The following is a 25,323-nucleotide window of genomic DNA, read 5'->3' as shown; positions in this document are numbered from 1 at the left end:
TCTATTCTAACCTGTGTTCAGCACTCTTATCAGGACTTATTTAGATATTTTACGCCTCTGGGGCCAGTTTTAAGCTTTGCTTTATTTGTTCGTATTCAGTTATGTATAAAGAAAAACAGGTGATGGTGATGACATTATTATTATTATTATTATTATTATTATTATTATTATTATTATTATTATTATTATTATTATTATTATTATTATTATTTTCCATGATTTGTCCTCAGCTACACCATGAAAATACCGGGATGGTAATTTGAACATAGGCCCTGGCCGACTGCTTTCTCACATCATGCGCCCGCCGGTTGTACTCTAGTCTATTAGAAAGAGACAAGTTTCTCTTTTACTGATCGACCGAAAGTTTACAAACCAGCAATAAAATAACACAACACTCCACTTGAACACAACAATGAAAGATATTTCAATATATATTTATTTGTGGACTCTTTATCCGTACGAACTTGAACTTGCTTCGATCAGCAGTCAGTACAATGTGGGGGGGGGGGGAGTACGTAACATTGGGTCACGGTTGTGTTTATGTATCAACAAATAAATTTGTAGCTACTCGTTTTTCCTTCTCTTAAATTACATTCAAAGATAATACGGTAATGGTTGTTTCATTATGGAATTTTACATGCGTGTGAACAAACTTACTATACCAGTACATAATTTTAGCTTGTAGAAGTGCCAGTATGAAAATTGATGGGATAAAGATTTGGCGGTATGGGATACCGGCCCATCACTGATAGACCTTGTAGTTATCTTTCAATGCAATGCTTTGCCACACAAACGAGAGAGAGAGAGAATTATAGATTTAGTAATGAAAGAGAAATAAAGAAAATGATCTTGTTTGTTACAATACAGTACCAGAATATCCGTTCTTTGCCTGGGGATAATACGTTTCATTTTGAACAAAAATGGCTGAATTTGGATTTAAACCCATCAGAGGTGTCACTGTTCGCCTCAGAGATTCCGAAAACTATGGACGACACTACTGTCGATCATTTTCGATCATTTTTTAGTATCTCTCCCTCCCTTAAGTTTCACCGTCAAAGTGAAATGATAAAAAAAAAAAAAAAATCGCAGGCACAAAACTCATTTATATTAACAATTTGACCAAGATGGGTGGGGTGGTTCAACAGTTATTAAGTCACAATCATAATCAGTTTCATTTTTTTTAAGTATAGATTAGTCTCACATATTCTCCATGTATGACGATGTTTCGTTCTCTCCGGGGCATGGGGCGAGTCAACTTTTTACGAGTCATTGGGTCTAGTGGGTCACTCATGAACTCATGATCCATTCTATCTCTGGAACATGAATACAACGTATTTTTTTGCTATAGTTGATTGAACTTTTAGTTACCTCTTCAAATTACAGCGTTCCTGCATCTTTGTCTAAAAGTCTGCTAAAGAAACCTCTTTGTAAAGTGTTTCTTTTACGTAGTATGGTAACCATGATGGAGAAAAAAAGGAAGGAGAGCGAAGCGAAGATTTATCCTGAGTCATGTGTCACCAGAGAACAGAAAAAAACTGGAGAGGAAGCACTGCTTACACCCTTGAGGATATTGAGCATGTAATGGCGGTGGTGGCGAATGAGATATCGGAGAATGGCGACAACTTCAAAACGTTCATTTCCTACGTTTTTCTTTTTTTTATTATTTACTTCTTTTTCTGTGTCTTCAGGGAGCCATTTAGTTGTACACACAAAACTCATCACAGAAGAGTTTTTTTCTTTTTTAAAAATCTTTTTAAATGTTCTATCCTCGACTGCTTTCGAATGGATTCAGCAGAAGAGTTTTAATGTGGTAGAAAAAGGTCGTTTAGAATGATCAGAAAACCATAAAGGTACCACCTCTAACCATACAACCAGAGCACAAATCTAGTTTGTCCCAAATATATTAAGACTTTAATGGGGAGAATTTGAAGAAATAGCACATTGAAAAAAAAACAAAAACGTATTATTCTTTTTTTCCACATATACGACAGAAGAGTTGCAATTTTTCTGTACTTTGTTAATATTGTTCTTTAAGGTTGGTTTAAAGGGACAAGTTTTACCGATAGATGGCACTACAGTCTTCGTATATCTCCCGTGTTTTTTTTTTTTTTTTTTTAACCTTTCAGGAAAATTCACTATTTCTCTTACAAATTTCAACCTACAGACTTCTAATTTTTAGAAAATGAACTTCATAATCTATCGAATGCAATAATCCGTGCCGATTTTTGATTTAGAATTTTCTTCATTGTTGAAATGGCTTGATTGCTGAAATTGATATCTTAACCTTTAACAATGGAACTGTTTCAACAATGAAGAAAATTCTAAATAAAAAATCGACACGGTTTGTTCCCTTTAATAGGTTATGAAGTTCCTTCTCTAAAAAAATGAAGTCTCTAGGTTGAAATTTGTAAGAGAAATTGTAAATTTTCGTGAATGGTAAAAAAAAAAAAAAAAAAAAAAAAAAAAACATGGAAGAGATACGAAGACTGTACTGACATCTATTGGCAAAACTTGTCCCTTTATACTAACCTTAAAAAGGAAAGTTTTTCATAAGGATAAATCCATCATCGTTTCGTGACGTCATTTCCTTTCTCCCATTCTCAGTTGACCAGACGAACTGACAATAAGGAGCAGGCGAGATTGAGTTTTTTTTTTCTTCTTAATGTAACACGGCAGCTATGGAGGACGAAACCTAACAACATAGGTTTCGAACCGCGACCGGGAGGGAGCACGGTGGCTTACCTCTGATGTGTGGGTTCGCTCATTCGATCCCTGGCCAAGTAAGTTTGTGGTTCACAACATTGTGCTCGTGGTTTTTCTCGGGGTACTCCCGTTTTCTTCCACTTTCTCATTGCACCAATTCTTCCATTATCATTCACTTGCGTTAATCATCGTCTCCCTTAGCCTAATGGAACGTTAAACTGAAAGGTTTCATTTCATTTCGAACCTCTAACGAAGCGGCTTGGATTCGGTACAGTTGGTGGGTGCACAGGGTATCATGCAATATGAAGCCTTACCCAACAACAGTACGTCGCGTGAATAGGAAAACACCAAACAAATTTATTCCTTTAAAGTCTCGTGATTTTGCCCTTTCCCGCGTAGCACAGTCGCTAACGCTCTCGCCTTTGGTGCGAGTGGTCCCTGGTTCGATTCCCGGTGGGGACACTCGGTCGAAAAATAATATTTCAGGACAGCCATCCTGAATGAGGTTTTCCTGGGTTTGCCTCATTCACATCATGCAAATACCGGGGTGGTACCTAACATATAGGTTCCAGGGCGCTTCTTTCTTTCCCTTTCTCCGGATATGTGATCCCCGAGGGACGTCATATCTCAAACGTGACGGACTAATATTGTCAAAGATGCGGAAAGCTCAGAAATCTAAATCCTGAATGGTTTTGCCCTTTATGGTAAAGGAGATAGAAAGTTAATGTAAAGGGATGATGGGATTGATGGAATCAGGTGGCGGGAGAAAATAATGGCTAATTGTCCGTTTTAGTTATTTTAAACGTGGAGCTACAGCTTAATGCGTGATTCGAATGGAACCAGAGCTTCCCGGGCTGAATACGAGTACGCTAACCGTATAAATAAGGAAAGCTCGTGTGGAAGAAAACCAAAGGACATGATGTTATTCACCATGAACTCTCACAACACGGGATCGAAGTAAGAACCTTTCACAGTAAAGATGAGTGCTCTGCCATTGAACCATCATGCCCCTACAAAGAGAAGACGAGAAACCTTGCGTTCAAAATGCAGCAGTGACGGGCAGGAACAATGTTATTTAGCACTCATGACATTTATTTATTTATTTTATTCTTCTACCTATTCTCTTCCCTCCTTTAGTATCGTGTCCGTGTGTTTTCTTGAGGTACTCTCGTTTCCTCCCACTTTCTCCTTCCACCAATTCTTCAATCATCTTTCACTTACTTTAATCATCGTTTCTCTCGGCCCAAAAGGGTATAATCGTGCGACGTTAAACTGAAATATTTACTCTTCGCTCTTTTTTGGATATTATGACAATATGGCCTTGTATCCATCTTGAATAAAGAAAAACACAGCTTTCTTACAAGGCTGGCTAGAATATTTATTATAAAAAATAAACTAGAAAAATAACAGTTTTGGAAGTATAGCACTTTCTTCCTCAAACTCCTTTCAGTTGTAGACTGTAGTCTGAGGAAGGAAGTGCTATACTTCCAAAACTGTTATTTTTCTAGTTTATTTTTTATAATAAATATTCCAGCCAGCCTTGTAAGAAAGCTCTGCTTTTCTTTATTCGCTCTTTTGCTCTATCTATTTCTTAGGAGCTTGGGCACCTAAGTGGACGAGCTGAATAAAACTGCTATAAACAGAAAGTGTAGAGCTATTTTTTTCCCTCTACGAATCACTTATTAGAGTTGCCTACGGGACAAGAGTTAAGGCTGTCTCCTTCTGTAGAAAATGTTCTGAAAGCGATGTCTCGTCTCGTCTCGACTCAAAATGTGTACCTGCTTCTATTGGAAGAACTGTCTTGTCTTGTACGTCACGAAAATTCTGTCTCGTCTTGTTCCATGGACAACACTACTCCATGTAGATATAGTCATCATTTAAAATAATCCTTCTCACCTATCTTCATTTTGTCTAATCATTGGGCGGCACATAGACCTTTTCCTTTTCCCGGTTTTGTGATCGATTTTAAATGTGGAACCGAAATGTTCAAGCATCGTGTGACAACAAGGTAGAGCTACTAAAATTATGAGGGATCAAATTCTGATCCACAGCGGCAGAAATAATACCACCAATCGTACAAAAAGACTGTATATTAGTATCAATACTCGTGCTAATAAAAGCTCTTCGCGCTGGTTTAGTGGCTAGCACGTGCTTTTAATGAACGGGATCTCGGGTTCAATTCCCTGTGGAAGAACTTTCAAATTTAAACACATTACAGTGATTAGCCTGTAGGTCCCGGTAATACTTACCGGGTCTCGTGTAGCTCCTCTGCTGAAAGAGGCGTTTAAGTTCAACCAACTGTATTAATAAAAAGTTTTTTCTTGTAAATGATACACTAATTGTATCACTATAGAAAGTGGCGTGACTAAGCAGATAAGTTTCATTTATATTTCATTCTAATTAACAATAATAGTGTTTTAAAATACTTAATTGTATCTGTCTGTCTGTAAAGGAAGAACCTTGCACTTAAAGATTGATTAGGTCTGACTCCACCTGTGACAACAGACCGTTACGAGAATGTCGGTAGCTATTAAAAGCACTTCTCATGATGCGATGATGGAGAGGCAACGCGATCCCTGCAAAGAGCCAGAGGAGAGAGAAAGATGGATGGAGCCAAACTGAGTAGTAGGGTGAGTGTGGGATAGCTAGAAGCAGTGTGGCGGTTGGCGCTCTGGTGAACCACTATTCCGAGCATGTACGAGCCTAGTTCCGGATAGTGTTAGCTCGTCATCCCAGGAATTTTGTCTCCCCCTGGCCTTGGTTCCCACCACCTTCGCAAGGGGTGAGGGTAAATGAGAACGATGCATGAAGCGTTACAAGATCTGAGAGACCGCCTCAATGAACAAGTCATCCTACGCTCCACTCACCTCTCGTCAGTTGAGCTGGATGAGTTTGAGTTGTGCTCTAATCAGGGAACTTTGGAGCTAATTTTCCATTCGCCTTTTCACGTCTGAATGGGAGAGCAAGGGAGGGGGACGAACTCTGTTTCTCCCCAATAGTTGAGGGACTATTTACGCTTTGCACGGGTTAATTTCACGAAATACACTCGCCTCTATTTCAACCGAAGTTGCAGTGGGAAAATAAAAGCACTGTTTTTTTTTTTTTTTTTTTAACGTATGTTACATTCATTGCCTTAGTTTTACTGCCATGTTTACTGTATTTTGGATTTTTTTTTCTGAGTTGCAGTGATTCAACCACTATTTTCAAGTTACTTTTTTTATTTTAACTGTTTAAAAAAACATATAAATACTCTTCTTTTAGTGTAGGATTTTTTTGCTCGCAATATATCCAAAACTTTTCTTATCATCTAAATAATTGTTGGGGGCAGAAAGTGCTTTAACTATGTGTACTTGCTTTAATGTTGATGTAGACTATCTAAAGCCTGTGGAAAACAAAGTAGAATTTCGAAATAATATGGTCCGGTTAAATTACGATTAAGTAGAAATAGAATGATTATTATTGAGTGTTTATGTAAATAAGGATAATTATGGAACGGTAGGGGTTATGAATAAACCCTAAATTTTGGAAATAAAGAGTTGATCAGAAGAGAATTATATTTTTGGCGCCAACCTTTTCCTATCCTGGTGTGGCAGTATTCGTAGTTTCTTTTAAACTAAATAATAATAAATAATAATATATATAAATAATAAATAATAATAATAATAATAATAATAATAAATATATACATTGGGGGTATAATAAAGATGCGTAGAGCATACGGTGCAGAATTATTGTACTAATCCACACACTAATTCATTGTATGTGAAAAATCAGGTGACTAGACTTGTTGAGGCACGAAGTTCGTAGTGTTCCTTCATCAACTCCGTAACGAGAAGTGCCTACTGGCTAGAAGCGGCATCCGTGTTTCAATTTTCCAAGCATACGGTCTCTTCTTCCTCACGGCTTCCCTCAAACACTTCATCACGTCTAACTTTTTGATGATAGTTTGACTACGAGGTATGTTTTCATAATGAATAACATCACAAAAATCAAAGAGAAACATCAAATTAACGCTACAGCTCCTTTGACGTTCTTCTTTCTTTGGATCTATTGACATGATCCCGGCGACGGTGTTTGTTTAACCCCTTTCTGCATGATTTTTTCTTTTAGCGAAAAAAATCTGTATTAGAAATCTTCATATGGGAACTTGAAAAATGAATTAAAACTTAATTCCGACGATAAATAAGTGCCATATATGACACACTTACAACACACAAAGAACATGCCAGATGACACCAAAATCTCTTATTCATACACGTCAATATCTCACACAGCAGACAAAACAGTCATTTGATGCCTTTGATAAATCACAAAAAAGCTCAAGTGAAGAAAATGGTATGGGCCATATATGCACGGCATGCGGTAAGGGGTTAAATGTTGTCTTATAACCATAGTCTCAAGTCTCGCTCGTGTTATGATGTTTCGGAAGAAGCTATCGTCTTCATTTGGAAGATTCAAAAGAACTTCACAGATTTCCACACGTGTTTCTTGTTGTTTATTTTATTTTATTTTTTATTTATTTTTTTTTTTTTTTAGCAACTGCGGATCGAATTCTATAGCAACACGTTGATTTTTTTTTTTTTGTACCTAAGATGACATGAGGATTTACTGATTTCTGTTTCCACGGCTATTTCGGCTAGACGGTCAGACGATGATTTTCTTTCCATACATCATCACTGACTTTCTGAACTCGAATGTCGTCACATGCTGTCGATACGCGTCCAGGTTTCGCCTCGTCTTCGATGAAGTTTCTTCCTGCTTTGAAACTCTGAATCCACTCATAACATTGAGTTCGGCTCATTTACCCTTTCCTGTATACTTCTTGCAACATTTTCAGAGTTTCCGTAAATGTTATTGCCCAATTCGAAACAAAATTTGACACATTCTTCCAAAATGTTAATTTTCGTAATACCACACATACTGAACACATCACAGTCTCACAATCAGGGGTAAAATTGAGAGGGAACGCAGATGGACGCCGTTTCCCCATTTCAAATATACCTATGGTGTCCCCCTACTTCCTTAAAAAAAAAAAAAAAAAAAAAAGTTACAGTGGGCAAATATAGGCACGGGGAGGCGACGTGATGTCATGCATTCCTCCACTTTTTCGAATTCACTTTTATCCCAGCTCACAATAACACAAGGCAGGATGATGCAATTACCGTCAAAATGTATTAGAAGAATGCGACGCTGGTAAGGAAAAAAAGTTCAGAACAGTTTCTTTGGTCTTTTGTTTTTTAAAGTTCGGTTTCTTTCTGGACAACCTTCGTAATATTTGCTGTTTTCTTGTTTGAATATTACCACACTTACTGCATATTACTTGTTATTGTCTTTCCAGGCACTGGTAGAGGGTTTTCTTCACTCTTACGTTACGTAACATATCAACAGAATTTTTGTCAGTGTATCAGTTCCTTGCGCTGACTGCTCCCAATCAGGTAAGCTTAGTCTTATTTTATTTTCTTTCTATTCATTGAAAGGGGTTTGTTAGCTTTATGTTCTATTTATAATGCAAAAACATATCAGCCTGTGAGTAACGCAAACATTTCAGAGTTGCAGGTTGCATATACATCTAGGTAAATATTTAGATACTCTTAATCCTTGCAAAGACACCTTGTGCCAATCAGGCTAGTAGTTGTCGCTATCCGCGCTGCATCCTGTCTGACGCTGAGGTATTTCTAGAATACAGACAATTTTCAGACGTATCAAAAGTTTTAGGAAAATAGTTGATGTAATTGGCTGAAAGAGTTATATTAGTGGCAGGATAAATTAAGCTTCAGTCCTGGTTTTGGGGAGTCAGTTAAATAGTTACTTTAAAATTAAGTTTGGACCCGCCAAATACTATTTATGAACATGCAAATGACTTTGCATATTTGCTGTCCTCTCTGACAAGTTACGGCCTCACTCATGAGTTGTGATCTGAATTTACATGCGTCAGTCTCTTAGAAACTGGGTTACACCACACAACGATCGAATCTCAGGCCTCTAAGCCTAGTAAGCAGATATATATATATATATATATATATATATATATATATATATATATATATATATATATATATATATATATATATATATATATATATATAATATAACACAAGTAATCACCGTGTAATGCGCCACTATATTGTACCTGCACCAGCGCATTACTTGATATTTGGGCAAGTGGCAGTTTAGATTTCGGTTCGCACCGTAAGATATAAATGCAAATTGAAAAAATTTTTCGAATCGAATTAAAAAAAAAAGTATTGTAAATAATAAGGAAAATGGAATGTTAATGATATATAGAAAGAAAATAGTTTTGTAATTTTGATCGGTAAATATGTATGTAAAAATTATGAATCTGTAAAACGTAGATCCCCGGATCAAACGTCGGAAGATTTGTCCAATTGTGTTAGGATCTAGATTTTGCTTGTGATCTCAACGAAATGAAATTCATACGTAGATGGTGCAACGTAGTTCATTGGTAATTTAGATTATGTATATATATTTATTAATGTATATATTGGGAGTTTTTACTGATACGTCTCGACGAATTGTGCATAATAATCTATATATATAAAAGAGAACGTACAAAATCCTTTGTCCGCTCATCACGCTAATACGGCTGAACCAATTTCTTTCATTTTTGGGGGGTTATTAGGATTTGGACCCTAGATGGTTTTTATCATATCACTTTAATTTTTAATTACCAGTGTCTTGAGATAATTGACCATTCAAGTGTCCATAACGTACAAATCCTTTGTTATTAGTTCATCATAGGTAAAAATAAACGTATTTATATGCAACCCGCATGACCGTGTCACTCGGCGGGTTAACATAAATGACAGGCGATATACAGCGGAAAATAGCTTGAATCTTCTGTTTAAAATTTTTTAATTGATTTGCTTATTTTTACAGACACTTTTACAATATGCCAGCACCGGGATGACCGCAGCGAAGCGGGGCGGGTTAACATAAATGACAGGCGATATAATGTTAAGATTTACTGCAATCTTCTATGGTTTTTATCATATCACTTGAAAGCGAAAAAGTAAAAATTATCTAAGTAACAAAGTTTATTGCGTTCCGGGGTGACCGCAGCGAAGCGGGGTGAACGCTGCTAGTAATAATAATAATAATAATAATAATAATAATAATAATAATAATAATAATAATAATAATAATAATAATAATGAAATAAAAGGCTTTAATATGAATATAAGTAAAAAGATGATAATATATTATGAATATGAGGTAATTATAATATGTAATTTGAAATAAAAGGCTGATAAGGAAAGGTAGAATAATTCTGAATTAAATCGTTATATGTGGCTATCCAAAGAACTGCATCATCTAGTTGGCCATCTACAGTTTGATTATTGTTGGATGAATTTTGTATTCGTACATCTGGTAAAACGCCAAGTCATTGTTTTACTGTAGAAGTTTCTTTTGTCAATACCCGAACCTCAAAACAATCAATGTGGAACATCCTCTTACTACAATTAGAATGGAAGGTGAGAGTAGTGCGTTTCAACCGTATAGACTCACAGAACCCTATTTTTTTCCCACATGGTACTCCAAGGCGCTAGTAAAATAGGTACGTAATTAACTGGGATGTATTCACCCGAAATTCATCAGGTATTCCAAGAGATACTCATATGCTCCATAGCTGAAATATAGCCACTATTGTATCTTCGATGGGAAATAGCTTTGCTGACCGCCACTCGGGTAGACAAATTAAATTTTTACATAAAATAATTTGATTCCTAAAACAGAATTTAAGTAAATGTAAAGCTGAAAGTTAGCTATTAGTAATAGTAACATTATGTGGGAGGGTCAGCTCAGTTATGTTCCCAATTGACCTAAAATAATGTTTATAATGTTTGGAAATCTGATGTTTGGGAATCTTTATAATGACAAGTTAACACACAGTTTAGGTAACTAATAAATTTTTAATTATCCAAACGTGTAGTAGGCTTAAAATTTAAATTGAATAAAAGAAAAAAAAATATGATTTTAAGCTGTAATGAATTACAAGACAAATGACACTGAATTTAAATAATTTGAATGTTAAAGTCGTTGTCTGGAGAATCTGAAGGATTCCTGTTTCCAGGGGTAAAAGTGGATCTGAAAAGGCGGGGAGACGGTAGGTAGCGGCATGACGTGGATTGACGTCACGCCGTTCCCCCTGCCTATCTTTGCCCATTGTAATTTTTAGGGACTGGGGAGACGCCGTACATATTTTTTCGAGGTGAGGGAGGGCGTTCCCTCGCACTTTTACTCTTGCCTGTTTTAAATATTGTTCTGAAGAGAAAATATTAGTCTGCATCTTTCAGTAACAATGGTTTCAATTTAATGAGAATTTCACAATTTCTGTAATTTCTTTAGTAACTACAAAAACGATCACATAAATCACAAACAATATTCCCTATTTCTTTTTTATTTTAGGAATTAGATTTCTGGGCTTTCGGCATCTAAGGCCAGTTAACCCGTTACGTTTGAGGGATGACGTACCTCGGTGAGCACACTATCCGGGGAAAGAGAAGGAAGAAAGGATGGGGGAAGGAAGGAAGCGGCCTGGGACCTATAAGTTAGATACCACTCCGACATTTGCCTGGTGTGAATGAGGAAAACCCAGGAAAACCTCATTTTGGGTGGCTGGCCTGAAAAAGCGTTTCACACTTTCTCGACCGAGTGCCCCCACCGGGAATCGAACCCGGGACTTCTTCATTTTTTACAAATGAAGATTTTAGATATTCAGCTACAAGTTAAATATGCATAGTATCTTAATTGTGTATTTATCGTGTAACGCTGTAATAGTAAGCAAATTATTTGATCTACAAGATACTATTTTATTTAACAACCATATGTGAAGATAGTAAAGAAATAACTAAGCTAGAGAAATAGACAATTAACATTGGGAAAAAATTACATTATTTCTATTGCTAACAAGTCACGACTTTATTATTTACATCAATCGAAGGTTAAAGGATAGCGAAAGTTTTAGTTCACACACTATAGATTTAACTGCCTACTTTACATCCGTAATACTCTACACGGGTATATAGGTGTATAGATACAAGATAATAGATAGATACATGTATATACACAATTATTATCAGAACATTTATATAAAGATTAATAACTAGTTAGCAGCGTGTATTTTTCTGTTATTTAACTTTGCGCTACTTCATGATTATGAAGATCTGTGTGTATGGCGTGTTTCTTGACAAATTGCCTAGATACGGATTAGTTTGTTTTGCCCTAACAATACTTTTTTCTGTTTAAATATTTGGGGCAAAAACGTAATTTCATTTGTTTTAATTTAAACATATATTCTGTCGATACGAATGCAAGAAAATGAATGAGATCCCCAGCAATAAAATGACACTCATCTTTGAAATTATGATTGCGAGCCCTTGCGTATCTAAATAGTTAAGACACAAAAATCCTTCCTTAGAAACAAATACAACGACATAAAGATCATTCCCTCCGGTTAAAACTTGTACAGTAATTGTTCTCCGAAACCTGAATATAATCGTTCAATATATTGGTGGTTTTATAATGTCATCATTTTTTTACATATTGTATATTTGAAGAAACTATCAGAAATAATGTCTATAAAATAAAATTGAAATCAACCTTTTTATCGAAAATATAAATCTTTGAATCTAATAATAATTAGATGAATGAATATTAAAGCGAAGGAATGAAATGAAAAAGTAAATTTAAAATAAATGTCAGTTTTCAGTTCTATTTAAAAAAAGAATTAAGGGCAATTGTTCAGTCCGTCAGTGCCGAATTATTACAATTCAATTCACGTCCGAAAATTCTGCTTTAAAGAAGGGCAAGGGATGAATTTCTATAATACTTTAACTACCCACCTTGTATATCGTAATAATGGACGGTTACGGTCTCAGTCTGTGTGATTCGCTAATTCAAATAATAAAGCCGCTCAAATAAATGTCGCTACCTGTATACCAAATCCTTGAATAAATGCATGAATATAGTCTGGAGTTTGGTGTACTTCGTGTAAAACTTTTTTTTTTTTTTTTTTTTTTTAAGTGCTGAATGTAAATAATTAGAGGTCAACAGAAGCTAGAAGAGAAACAGGGCCTTAAAGTTCGGTCTGTAACTCAATCTGCCTATTTTCTTCATTTCAGTATTTTGCACCAAAATCTCCCCACCCCACCCCTCTTATTTGCTTAAGCTTTTGTTGCTAAATTTCCAGGCCCGTAGCCAGCCCAAAAATGTAGGAGGGGATGGCGATCCAATATATTGCCTACAGATCCAACATTGTTCATTTGCAAGCCTACAGTGAAAATTTTGGGGGGGGGGCAGGCCCCCCTAGACACCCTGGATACGGGCCTGTATATTTTCCGCCTCACTGTACAACCACTGTCAGGACAATTATTTTAAAAATAAACATGCAAAAAGACTGCTACCTTGCCACTTAAGCAATTAAGTATTATCTGCATTTTAAACTTATCAATACTCATTTCATTATCGTTTGAAAGGAAAGAAATTAACAGTAAGAATTGCTACATTCAAAGGCTATTAATGAAATGTTTACTTGTACTACATGAACAAAACTGATACCGGTAATATATTTAAAGAAAAAAAGTTGAGAAACAACTGCTGGTTTAATCAGTTTCACTAAATACTTTAGAACAATTATTTATCTATTAGTTCCAGTCTAAATGAATGACTGTTTTAAGCTAAGCGATAACAAATGTTGATATAGTATTTTTGTTTTGACTGCGTTTTTCTTGTACATTGTAAGCGTGTCGCTGGTTTAAAAGAAAAAAATCTTATCTCCTGCTATTCATGTGTTGAAAAGAAATGTCCCCTCCTTACCCTCCTACCTCGTGTAGTTATTATGACACAAAGAAAAGAAAATAACAAAAGGCGATAAGTTTCTAAAGACGAGGCATGGTAGCTTAGTGGTAGAACGCTCGCCTCTGATGCGAGAGCCTCTGGTTCGAGCCCTGGCGAAGCGTGTTTGTAGTGGACAAAATCGTGTCTTGTATTTTCTCTGAGTTCTCCCGTTTCCTCCCATATTTTTGTCCCACAAATTATATAATTATCATTCACTTCCATAGAAACGTTATTTTATATCTCAAACAAGGCAATGTTAATTAAAAAAGCAAGAGTTCACACAGATAACCCTTTAACAAGTTATCGGAAACCAGCATAAGAATATATTTATCAACGAGAAATCTTGTAAAGCGGTCAATTTAAATAATATTTAACAATACGCTAGTTTTAACATTTATTAGTGAAACCGACAGTAAGCTTGAAATTTAGGTCTACTCTTGTCAGCAAACATTCTTTCACATATTACCGGATGAATGGACATTCAAAACTTCTGTGTATATGTGCGTTTCTTTAATAGCGAATTTGACTTATTTTGTTTCAATTAGATAGGAAGTCGTGATGCTAACAAGTTTTAGAAGCAAAAAAATAGATCAGAAAATCTTTGTTTTACGTCCCACTCTTGGGCTAGCTAGGCTAAAGGAGACTATGATGATAAAGAATAAAAAGGACAGGATGAAGAAAGTGAGAGGAAACGGGAGAACTCCGAGAAAACCCACGCACGCGGTGTTTCTCCACCACAAAGTTCAGTTGGCGCGAGCTTAGATCGAACCAAGGACTCCATGGATCCGAGGTGAACGCTCTACCACTGAACCATCCCAGCCCCCAAAATGAGATCACATTCTGTGAAAAGTACTAAGCATTTGAATGTGAAAACTGAGAATGCATTTATTGTGATTTGAAAACAACATTATAAAACAATTTTGTTCCATGATCTGCCAGATTTCCGGCAACACCATAAGCCGGTCATTATAAAACTTCTATTATTTTCGGCCAAAAAATGGTCACCCAGGTCTCATTTAACTAATTTAACATCATTCAGGGAGCTCTGTAGAGTGTCAAACAAATCATAGTCTGACGATACTAGGTCCGGGCTGTACGATGGATGCGTTAAAATTTTCCAGCCAAGTTCTCTAAATTTCTAACGGGTTTTTAAAGATTTATGTGGTCTGGCGTTCTCAGCGCGATATAGAACACCGTTTCAGTTGTCCAATTCTGGTCGTTTCTTTCGAAGTATTAGATGCACTCGCGTTAATTATTACAGGTCTATCATCTGATGATGCATGATACACTTCCAATCCCATCGAACACACATCATAACCTTTCTAGACGTGGGATTTCTCCTCGCTTTGACCAAATCTTTCTCGTACACTGTTGGTGTGCGTTATCCCACATAACAGTACTCATGATCAACCGCTTCGAAATGACTCGAGTCTTTACGTTTAAGTAGACGAAATTCGAGCGAATAAATGTTCTTTGAGTCAGATAAAGTAGTATGTGAACGTCCAGCTTCCTTATATAGCCAGCTATGCTATCTTGCATGACGTTTGCAGGAATATTACCCAGTATTGGTGTGACTGTTCACACACTGCAAGCATCATCTTTGATATCGAAATTCCCAAACGACTGAACCATTTTTTGCATGCTGCTTTTGGTAATACAGGGTGAGTCGAAGGTCCTTGGACACCTGCATAAGTTTGAAAATCGACGGGAAAAGTAAAAGGTGATGATGGGAACAGAGGTTTGATAAGGGGCGCAATTTTGGAATCTATGTCATTCATGGCCGCCATCTTGAAATCCGCCATTTTGGATTCAAGTCATATTTTTAAATGGGAAGGGGTGTATGACACATCAAATAACACTAGCTTGAGCTCAGGAATTTAGTGGTGTAATTTGTTTTTCTCTATCTTGTACAGTTTAGAAGTTATTAATGTTCAAATGTGGGAAATTACCTTGATACTGAATGCTACAACACATGTTCTACGTGTTGTCTATCCCGTGCAATGCACAACTGTAGTCGCTGCAACCACTCTGACTGCACACGGAGGAGAATATCTCCTGAAACTTGGTCACAGACTTGTTGGATGCGTTCCTCTCGACGCAAGTTTTTTCGGAAGTACTTCCGTTTTCTTCTACTTTCTCACTCCACCAATTCTTCCATCATCATTTACTTGCCTTAATCATCCGTCTCCCTTCGCGTAAAGGGCATAATCGTAAGACGTTAAACTGAAAGATTTCGTTTCAAATATTTTTCAACAGTCGGCAGCGATGTTTTTCCCAAGTGCCAACGTTAATCCTATGTTGTAATTAGCTTCTTTGCCGATGCTAACCTGATCCCTACGAAAGAAGTAAAACTGCTATTAAAAGTGCGAAGTCCAAACTGTTAGATAAGTGACGACATTTCAACTTTTTATTTATTTATTTTTTGCCATTTCCAATTCCGAACCGACCATTAGGTTAGCCGCACATTGACTAGAGGACAGGGCAGCCCACCTCAGAGGCCTCGGTGACTTAATCAGAATGTTGGAGAGGTCTTTGTCAAGCGTATAATCGGGTTAATATACGGTACGAAGCTTTGCTCCATTTCCACAGTTTCTTACTTATTCTGTGTCTCGGCTTGGATGTCCTGTCCTTTGATCAATACGCGACTAGCGTATCCTATAAGTAGTGCTGAGCTAGGAGACGTATCAAGAACCTAGGGTGGAGGAAGCTAGCACACCTGAATTAGGAGATGGTTCACTGTAGTCAGCACGATATACGTAAGTCATGTCCAATTGGATGCTCTGTAACGTCACAGTTTAGTTCTCGTATTCTCATTTTTTAAAAAAACCGCCACACAAAGCAAGGAGAAAATAATAATCCTAGACAATGATAAAAGACAGTGATGACAGACAAACGAGGCATAGTCGATGGTTTTCGGGATACTCTACTCGTACCATACATTCATGACTAATCGAACACTGTCAACACTTCTTCCATTCCATTCTACCTCACTTGCGCTCTTCCCATTTTTTTTTCTCTCTTTCTGATCGTAAAGGCCCGCTCCTACGTCAAACGTCACAGAGTTGGAAGTGACTGAGTTACAAAGTCATTCAACTACGACACTTTCTTGTACTGCTTGTAGACGATCCAAGAAAGCTTGAACAGGACTCTTGTTCAAGACAATTCAAGACTATTTGATGAAAAAGACGTCATTCTTGTCTTTGTCTTTAATTCAATAGTTTCGTTCAAGAAATTTCGTTTCGGTCCTGTTCTAAACAATCCAATTCAAGAGCATTCAATAGCCAATCAGCGCTCGAGTTGAGTGTAGGAAAATACAAAACAAGTATGGTGGCGTCGTGAGACAGAGCTGCAGTTGTTAAATATTTTTTTCGTTACTCTTTTCCATAATTATCTGTAATAATAAACAAAAGCTAATATTTGCCCGAAAAATATTGTTAGTATTTTTTTGTTAATAACACACGATTTATATAGTTATAATTCTTGCATGCCCATAACTTTAGTTAAATTTTGAGGCAATGAGAAGTATTAATTTGAGAATTGAATATACAAGAAACCGGTGTATATTAAGAAAGAAGGCTCCATTAAATTATATATATATATAATTAAAACTGACTTTCCTTGACTTAATAAGACGTTTTGTACTGTTATTAATCTCTGATAATATCAAATAATTGCGTACAGATTGATAACATGCTCGCAGATTGAAGTATCCTGGAAATGATTACATGTTATCCTATTGTAATCTAATTATTTTATCATGAAATCCACACGTAGTATTTCAGAAGTTATTTTTTAAGGTAGAGTTTGCTTTCACGTGTGCAGATTAATTTTACCAATGCTTTCCCGTAAGGTACAAAATGTGCATCCTAACATATGCTACATACAAGGCAGTGCAAAATAATAATAATAAATAAACACAATCGAAAATGCTATTTAACAGTGTCAAGGCAGGAGCATTGAAGGGAATCCACGGAAGAGTACGTCAACTCGGAGCAGAAGCGTCATCGACGAAGGTTATAGTGCAAGAAACATAAGAATAAGGATAATAGATAAATGAGAATAGTGGAACAAACCCTTGACATCGTATTCACTTATTTGAACTGAACTACAACCCTAGTAATGATTTGATACTGGTAACATTATACTTCTAAACATAAAATACTGGTTTCCTACATTATACAGGCATCTTCCGACAGTGGGAATTATTACGGTATCTCAGACAATCCTCCTTCATACGCACTCACACATTTTAACAGTAAAATTACTATTCGTTTGACGGGTTATTCTTGACCAGTACCAAATATGGGATAGATTAGTGAAGAAAGTCTTATGCAGATATGGGCGGTAAGTCCAGTAGCTGAAAAAATATTATTATTGCTTCATTTGGTTTTCTGTGATTTCAGCCTTTTCTTTAGTTTCGATGCCATAGCATAAATAACATCAAAAAGCAGTCATTGCCTCGTGATACACACAATTTTAGGAAACAGTTCGATTTTTTTTCTTTTTGAGTGTGGTTCTGTCATCAGCACGCCATTTGAAGAATCAGATTTAAAAAAAAAAAAAAAAAGCTTAGTATAGGGAACGATTTTATACCTAAGCAGCACTTTACTTTTTTAACGTCAGCTAACCTAACCCGCATTTAATGTAAAAGGGACAAAATACTTAGTGAAAATTCGATGGGATTGCTGCAAAATCAATTGACCTGTTTTCTAAATTATTTAATATAATCTTTTAAATTACAAATGCCTGCAGAAAGTTTCGAAAAATATGCTAATATTATAGTTATTCATGCGCAGGTCTGAACTAAATCAGTACGCAGTTTCGCTTTCATTTGTTTTCATAGTTACAGTCACTTGTTTTGGGCTGCCATCTATTAACAAGAATATAAAACAGATTCAATACCTCTATGATCGTGTAAAAGTTGTTTCAAGTCCCTTCGAGACTCCTGTTCAAGTGTCTTGAACAATACTCCTTTGAACATGTAAATTTGAAGTATTGAATGGTCTTGTTCAAGCTTTCTTGGATCGTCTACAAGCAGCATTAGAACTTGTTAATCATCTACTAATTACATAAAGTAAAATAAGATGTTTACTCGCCCAGATTCTCTGTTGTATGTAGAGAACACTGTAGTTGCTGCTGAAACCTGTTTGCTTCACGCACACCACACTACACATCACGTGAATCATGTGTTAAACATTTGTTATTGTGTTAACGATATAGTTAATGAGGCGTATTGTTTTGGAAACAATCCTGTCTCGCAACTATTGTTGAAATACCCACATATGAAAGCTGGGTGCTATTTGACAACAGCTGGCGAGGGAGGGGGAAAGGAGCCAACACGTGTATTATTGATCCAGAGAAGCGAGTGGCTATTGATGGGTTTTGCAGCAAACAGATTTAACTGGCTATTGATGCAAATTCTGGCTATGCCTTTGTTTACCTATCAGAAACTTGTGATATTGACTCATAGAATAGAAAGGGAGGAGGGAGTGGACCAATAATAAACACACCAAGCGTGTGTTTTGCACAGGTATTTGCTTTGAAATGCGTTATCGAAGAGTTGCAATCCAGTCAGTTTGATTCCATTAAGAAAATTCAGATGTAGCGAACGAGTTGCTTATTCAATTGACTACATCCCTTGAATGTGAATGCACTGATGCGTTCATACATACGTTAATTTTTTTCTATCAAAGGCGCTTTAGAAAGACGAGAAATTTTGAAACAGAGCTATACAGAAGAAGCTGAACAGTTGAAAGAAAAGAGTTCATCATGGCAATGAATAGTATAGAGGATGCGATTGCATACATACATGTGCCCTAATGGAGATGCTTAGATTACTTACTCCAGTTGATGCAAAACACTTACAGCCAAATATTCCCGTAGTCTTGCATTGACATCTTGCATAGCTGGACGTAACATGCCAACGGGAAGTTGGCAAATTCTTCAAGATTTTTTTAATGAAATGAAATGAAAGTTTTCAGTTTTACGTCTCACGATTATGCCGGTGATTGTGAGAAATGAGTGAAATGAAGAAAGTGGGAGGAAACGGGAGAACCCCGAAATAAACCCCATACATGGTGTTTGTCCATCACAAAGTGTCCACGGCGCGATCTGGGATCGAACCAGAAACCCCAAGCACCGGAGTTGAACGTTCTAACAGTGAGATTTAAAAAAAAAAATGAGTTATAGCAGGTTGAGTATGGTACACTTTGCTCGTAGAGAGACCACATAAGAAAAAAAAAGTAACTCACCGTGGCTCAGAAATACAGCAGCCATCTCTAGTAAGAGATATTCCTGGTTCGTTCACAGGATATAATAGGTAATCTCATCTCATAGGTTTACTCGGAGTTCTCCCGCTTCCTCTCACTTTCTTTGCATCAATTTTTCCCATAATTATCATTTTTCTTCTTCAGCATAAAGGGCGTAACCGTCAAACATTGGAAGCTACCCTTTACTAATATGCTTAGGCCCTACATCTGAAAATCTTAAAATATTTAATTTCAAATCAAAGTATTTAACATAACATGTCATGACATGTCATTTCGCATATGAAGTACACTCAGGATTAATAGAATTCATTTGGAAGGCTCATGAAAAAGAAGCACTTGGGTAGGCCAAGATAAACATGGAAGGATAATATAGAACAGAATGTTTAGGAGGTTAATAAAGGTTTTTGGGCTTAAGTGTCCCAGGATAGGATTCCCTGGTGAACTAATACTTGTTCAGAAGTCATCGTTTGTTTTTTCTCAAGCCATGAAGTTGAAATAAAGAAAAATAATGAAAACCATGAGTTTTTGTAATTGAAATTTACAATTCTATTATCTGGTCAGTTCATTTATATAGACATTTATAGACATTTATATAGCAGATCACAGAGGGCTGAGCTCTTTCCAACCACAGAGTCTTTGTATTTTTTCATTGAAGATTGAGAAAGATTAGTTGCTTGCTCGAAGTGTATAATGCTGAGGTTATATGAAGCGAGACGAGACCTCATACTGTTTGAGAGTCGGATCCACATTACTGCTCGAGTTTCCTACACCAATGTTGAACGCAGGACCACATACCTCAATCGTTTGGCCTCAAAGGAATAGTTTCATTGAAATGCGTGTAATGTTCCCTATAAGACAAGAGTTGATGCTGTCTCGTCTCCAAAGCGGTGTCTCGTCTCGAAAACTATGTTTCTATTCCAAGAGTTCTGTCTTGTCACGAAAATTGTATTGTAATTTCTCGTGTCTTGTGAAAAATCCTAAATGGATATGAAAAGTGCATTTTTAGTCTAGTATTTACTCAGTCTTGTTGAACGGAGGAATGTGCAGCCGTATCTTCGGTGTGTTTGGTTGTGGGTTCAATTTCCGCATTACGTATAGAATTTCTGTTCACCCAGCAATAAGAATAGAACAAGACGAACGACAATCGAATGATCATTCGATATTTGTTTTGAACTATCGATAGTTTTTATTCGATAATCCGATAGTTTTTTATTCATTCAAATATTGTGTTCCTACGTGCTTCTCTGCTACCTAAACGTTCATTCGATAGTCTGACTGACAAGTCTCTTCTGGTGACACGATAACGTTGCAAAATGAGTATACGTATGCAGTCACTTCTTTCCTCAATTCTCCATTGTCTACCATTGGCTGAAATTCATTCGATAGTTTTTAACAGTCTACTATTGGTTGAAATTCATTCGGTAGCGAAAAACAGTCTTAATATAACTATCAACAGGCTGGAATTCACTCGCTGCTATTCAAAAACATTCATTCATGTGGCGCGTTCTACTAGGCCCAGAAGAGGGCGTAATAACACTGCTGGTTTCTCCCTTTCAACATACAGCAAATCAGCACTGCCGCTGAAACGATAAAATATAGATAGTTTGGCCTGGAGAAGGAAAGCAGTCTGTCAGATAGTAAGCGTAAAAGTGCTGGCATGTTTGCCTCTACAAAGAATTTAATCATTCGATAGTCTTCCGGGCCTATCGAATACATTCGAAAGTACAAAACTATCGAATAATTCAATAGTATTCCTTCGATAGTGCCAATCCAGACAGGATGTCGGAACGGTTGTCTCTGGAACGGCGTGTGCGTTTGTATTCTGTGGAGTGGCCAGCTCGATCTCCCTATTTGAACACCACCTGACTTTTTTGTGTGTGATGTTTTTAAGGACAAAGTAACATTACATCCGCAATTTGGCTGAATTACGGGAAGCTATCACAAAGGAGTTCCACAGAATACCAGTACGAGCCTGTCGAGATGCTTTTCTGAAATCGTTGTCACAACGTTGCTCTTCGTCTTCAGGCGCATAATTATTTCGATGGTGCAGTGGTGGACCATGCCATGAAGATCAGGGATTAAAATTCTTGTCCACAGTCTTTGAAACATCGTATACATAATTATGGTGTATATACATGATGGTAATTATATATATATATAATATTAGTGTCTCAGAAGCAGGTATACACCCCTGCATTCATCAAGTATAACATTCTAGTGTGTGGGTTTATTTCCTTCTCCTCTTCGGAGCTTAAGATATAAGTAAAAACACATTAAGAACAAATAATAAAGAAACTAAGTCTACCTGATAGATAACAATAAGAAATGATATAAAATGCAATTAGCTGATCAGTACGGGACTGTATACCTACTTTGGGGGCCACCCTGTATATTTATAAATTAATAGATAAGTAGATTTTCTCGAAAACTACACATGAGGTTTTACAATCACCCGTATCATTTTATTCAGCTCAGCATAATTTATCGATTGTGTGTCTTATCTTGGCATATTATTTTATTAAGTACTAATAGTGTTGTCGAATTATTAGAATTTATCAAAATATAATTGTTAATGCTCAACTTCTCTGTACAGGAGTTAAATTGTAGGACTTCAGAAACGCCCTGTATATACGTAACATGTAATTGCTATTGGCTACTGGAATGAGGCCGTCTATCGTATTTGTCAGCAGTGTGATTTTATGCATGCGACCCGTACAGAGGACGCGAGATTCGCCAATGAATATTTCATCTGCTACCTGTGTGCCCTTGCTTCGAAATTTATTCAGTTATGTATAAAAGATGTGGTTACGTCTTTATTAGCTGCGTTGAAACAGACATGCAGATGTCGGGATTTGCGTCCATGGACACAGAGAATTTATTAGTTCTCTCCACTCCGTTCTCCTACTACTAATGGCCATTTACTGAAACATTTGGTATAATACCACTTTCTATACACAGTCTGTTGCAAAAATAATCGGACATTTGTGTCTTTCCCCTCTGAGCCTTGTTGCTAAGCTGCGAAGAGATTTATGTACTTTCTCTTCGTCTCAGGATTTGTAATTCTCTTTATGTCAAGTGGCTTAATGTTAATACAGGCTTTAGAATAGAATAGAGTTATTGGAAAATGTTTCTTATTAAGATAGCATTGTAGATCTACGTATCAGTTAATTGGAGAGAAATATAAATGAAATACTAATTCTTGTATTCATATAATGCAGATTGATTTAAATTCTCAAGTGTGTTTCGTGAGTCGTGGAGAAGGTTTAGAATTTTATAATTATCTATACCAAATTAATTTTTACTATAGACCTACTGGTGGTACTAGTAGTAGTAGTAGTACAAATACTGCCACTACTACTACTACTACTACTACTACTACTACTACTACTACTACTACTACTACTACTACTAATTATTATTATTATTATTATTATTATTATTATTATTATTATTATTATTATTATTAAATTTGTTGTCGAGTTGCCGAGTAGGGGCACGGTGGCTCAGTGATAGAATGCTTACTTCTGTTATGCGTGGTCCCTAGTTCGGTCTCAGACCCAGTAAGTTTACTGTGAACAACATCGTGTTCGTGGGTTTTCTCGGGGTACTTCCGCCTCCTCCCACACTCTTTCTACTGATTATTCCATATCATTCACTTGACGTCATCAACCGTCTCCCTTAAGAGGCCTCATCACTGCGAAATTAAAATACCGCTAATTTTGCAGAAATTATGTGATATCTTCAAATAGAAAAAAGATAATCGAAAAGTGGAACAAGACCTCCCTAGACAATATTATTTTACGTGAGATACCGTTATCAAAATTCATTTATCTGCTTTCGATTTCCAGCCATTTAGAAATTCGGCATTTATTTTCGCGTTTCTAAATAACTGCAAACGCAAAGCTACTAGGTGACTCGTGATAACGCTACCTCATGCAAAATAACGTCGTCTAGGGAGGTCTTGATCCACTTTTCGATTATATTTTATCTATTTGAAGATATCACATAATTTGTGTAAAATTAGCGGTATTTTAATTTCGCAGTGATAAGGACTCTTAAACATGTGACGTTAAACTGAAAGATTTGATTTCGAGTTGCCGAATGGTTGGGACACTTTATGTTTGGTACGTCATTGAAGTTTCCAGTTCCATTGCTTTTGCCGTTGGCTCGGCATTGAGTGTAGTAACACATCGGAAGGGACTTCCTGGAATTAAAAAGACATTCAGAAAGTGAGAAATCAATGGCCACCCATCAACCATTTGATTGTGTGTACTTTGTGGGCTTTTGAGACAGAATTTTGATTTTATTATCATTTACCTCCAAAGTATACTATGTGTGATTATCAGAAGCGTTGTAGAACAAATTTCTCCATCTGTCTGTCGACAGGTTATTCAGAGCAAAAGTGGTCAGAGATTTCGAGATGCTGTTTCTGAAATAGTTTTAGCGTTCTAAGAATAGGTTGCAGTTTTTCCATTAACCCACTATTCAAACCACAAATGGTAGGAATAAACAATTTCCGGTTTCAGTGTTGACTGCCATAAAACATAAACAGTAATAGATACCGAAAAGCAGTTTCTTGGAATTCATTCAGCGCTCCAAGAATATACTATCTCCATAATTATGTGTCTACTAAATCCAGAAATGCTAGAAATCCACTGCCTCCTTCGATTCTAATATTGATCTTGATAGCGAAAAAAAATGTTAGAGATAGCAAGAAATTTGCTTTTTAATATGGATTTGTCGTATGAATAAAAAGGTTTATGTCGATTATTATCCCCAATCTGTTAAGCGTTAGCCATCAATTCTCGAATTTATTATTCTTCCTCTCTTGCGTCGCGTCGGGCGAGAATGCGTGTCCGATTGCATTAACCAAATGACTAACTTTGGACATAATATGCATGTGCAGTGCGGTTCATTGTTAACACATTGCATTGAAATTAATGCTGACGTGTTGAAAACCTGCACCATGCTCCACTCACTCACTCACTCTAATGGAGATAAGTGTGTGCCTCCGCTTTGATGAGCCGCCTGACAGGATGTGAAATAGTCTTTCATCTCAGCGAAGAAACTATTTAGATACATACAATGAGAGAGTTTTTTTAATTCCGAAATTACGTTCTGTTCTGTCACGTATGTGATGTGGCTATCCATTAAGCTGTAAACCGTCCGAGATTTCTGCGGAGAATACTTTTATTCTAGCATCTCACGTCGCATGCAGTGTGAAATTGTGATGACACATCGTCAATCTTGGCGAGATCTTGCCACTGGGATTTGTGACAACTTGAAATTGTCTGCAGAGTTTTTCACGTATTTATTTACAACTCTGAAGATGGTTCACACTAAACATAGTGAACCATAAAATATTTTTTTTTAAACGAAGTAGGCCAAGATTTATCGAGCAGGCATAGATAGTGAAAATGTTTTTCTTTGCAAAATGAAATGAAATCTTTGAGTTTTACGTCCCACGATTATGCCGGTTAGGCTAAAGCAGACG

General features: G+C 36.6%; 1 protein-coding gene across 4 annotated transcripts in view; it reads left to right on the top strand.

Annotated features, from left to right (window-relative positions):
* Pgant9 (polypeptide N-acetylgalactosaminyltransferase 9) overlaps positions 1-25,323 on the top strand; it is a 925,839-nt gene that overhangs the window by 161,139 nt on the left and 739,377 nt on the right. For all 4 annotated transcript variants that reach the window (XM_081741029.1, XM_081741028.1, XM_081741019.1 and 1 more), the window contains exon 2: positions 8,042-8,138. The gene's annotated coding sequence lies outside the window, so the exon portion shown is untranslated. The remainder of the gene's footprint in view (positions 1-8,041; positions 8,139-25,323) is intronic.

The sequence above is a fragment of the Thermobia domestica genome, chromosome 15 (genome assembly GCF_964235325.1).
Source record: "Thermobia domestica chromosome 15, izTheDome1.hap1.1, whole genome shotgun sequence".
NCBI lineage: Eukaryota > Metazoa > Arthropoda > Insecta > Zygentoma > Lepismatidae > Thermobia > Thermobia domestica.
Note: the sequence above shows the minus strand (reverse complement) of the source record. Positions and strands in the feature narration are given on the sequence as shown.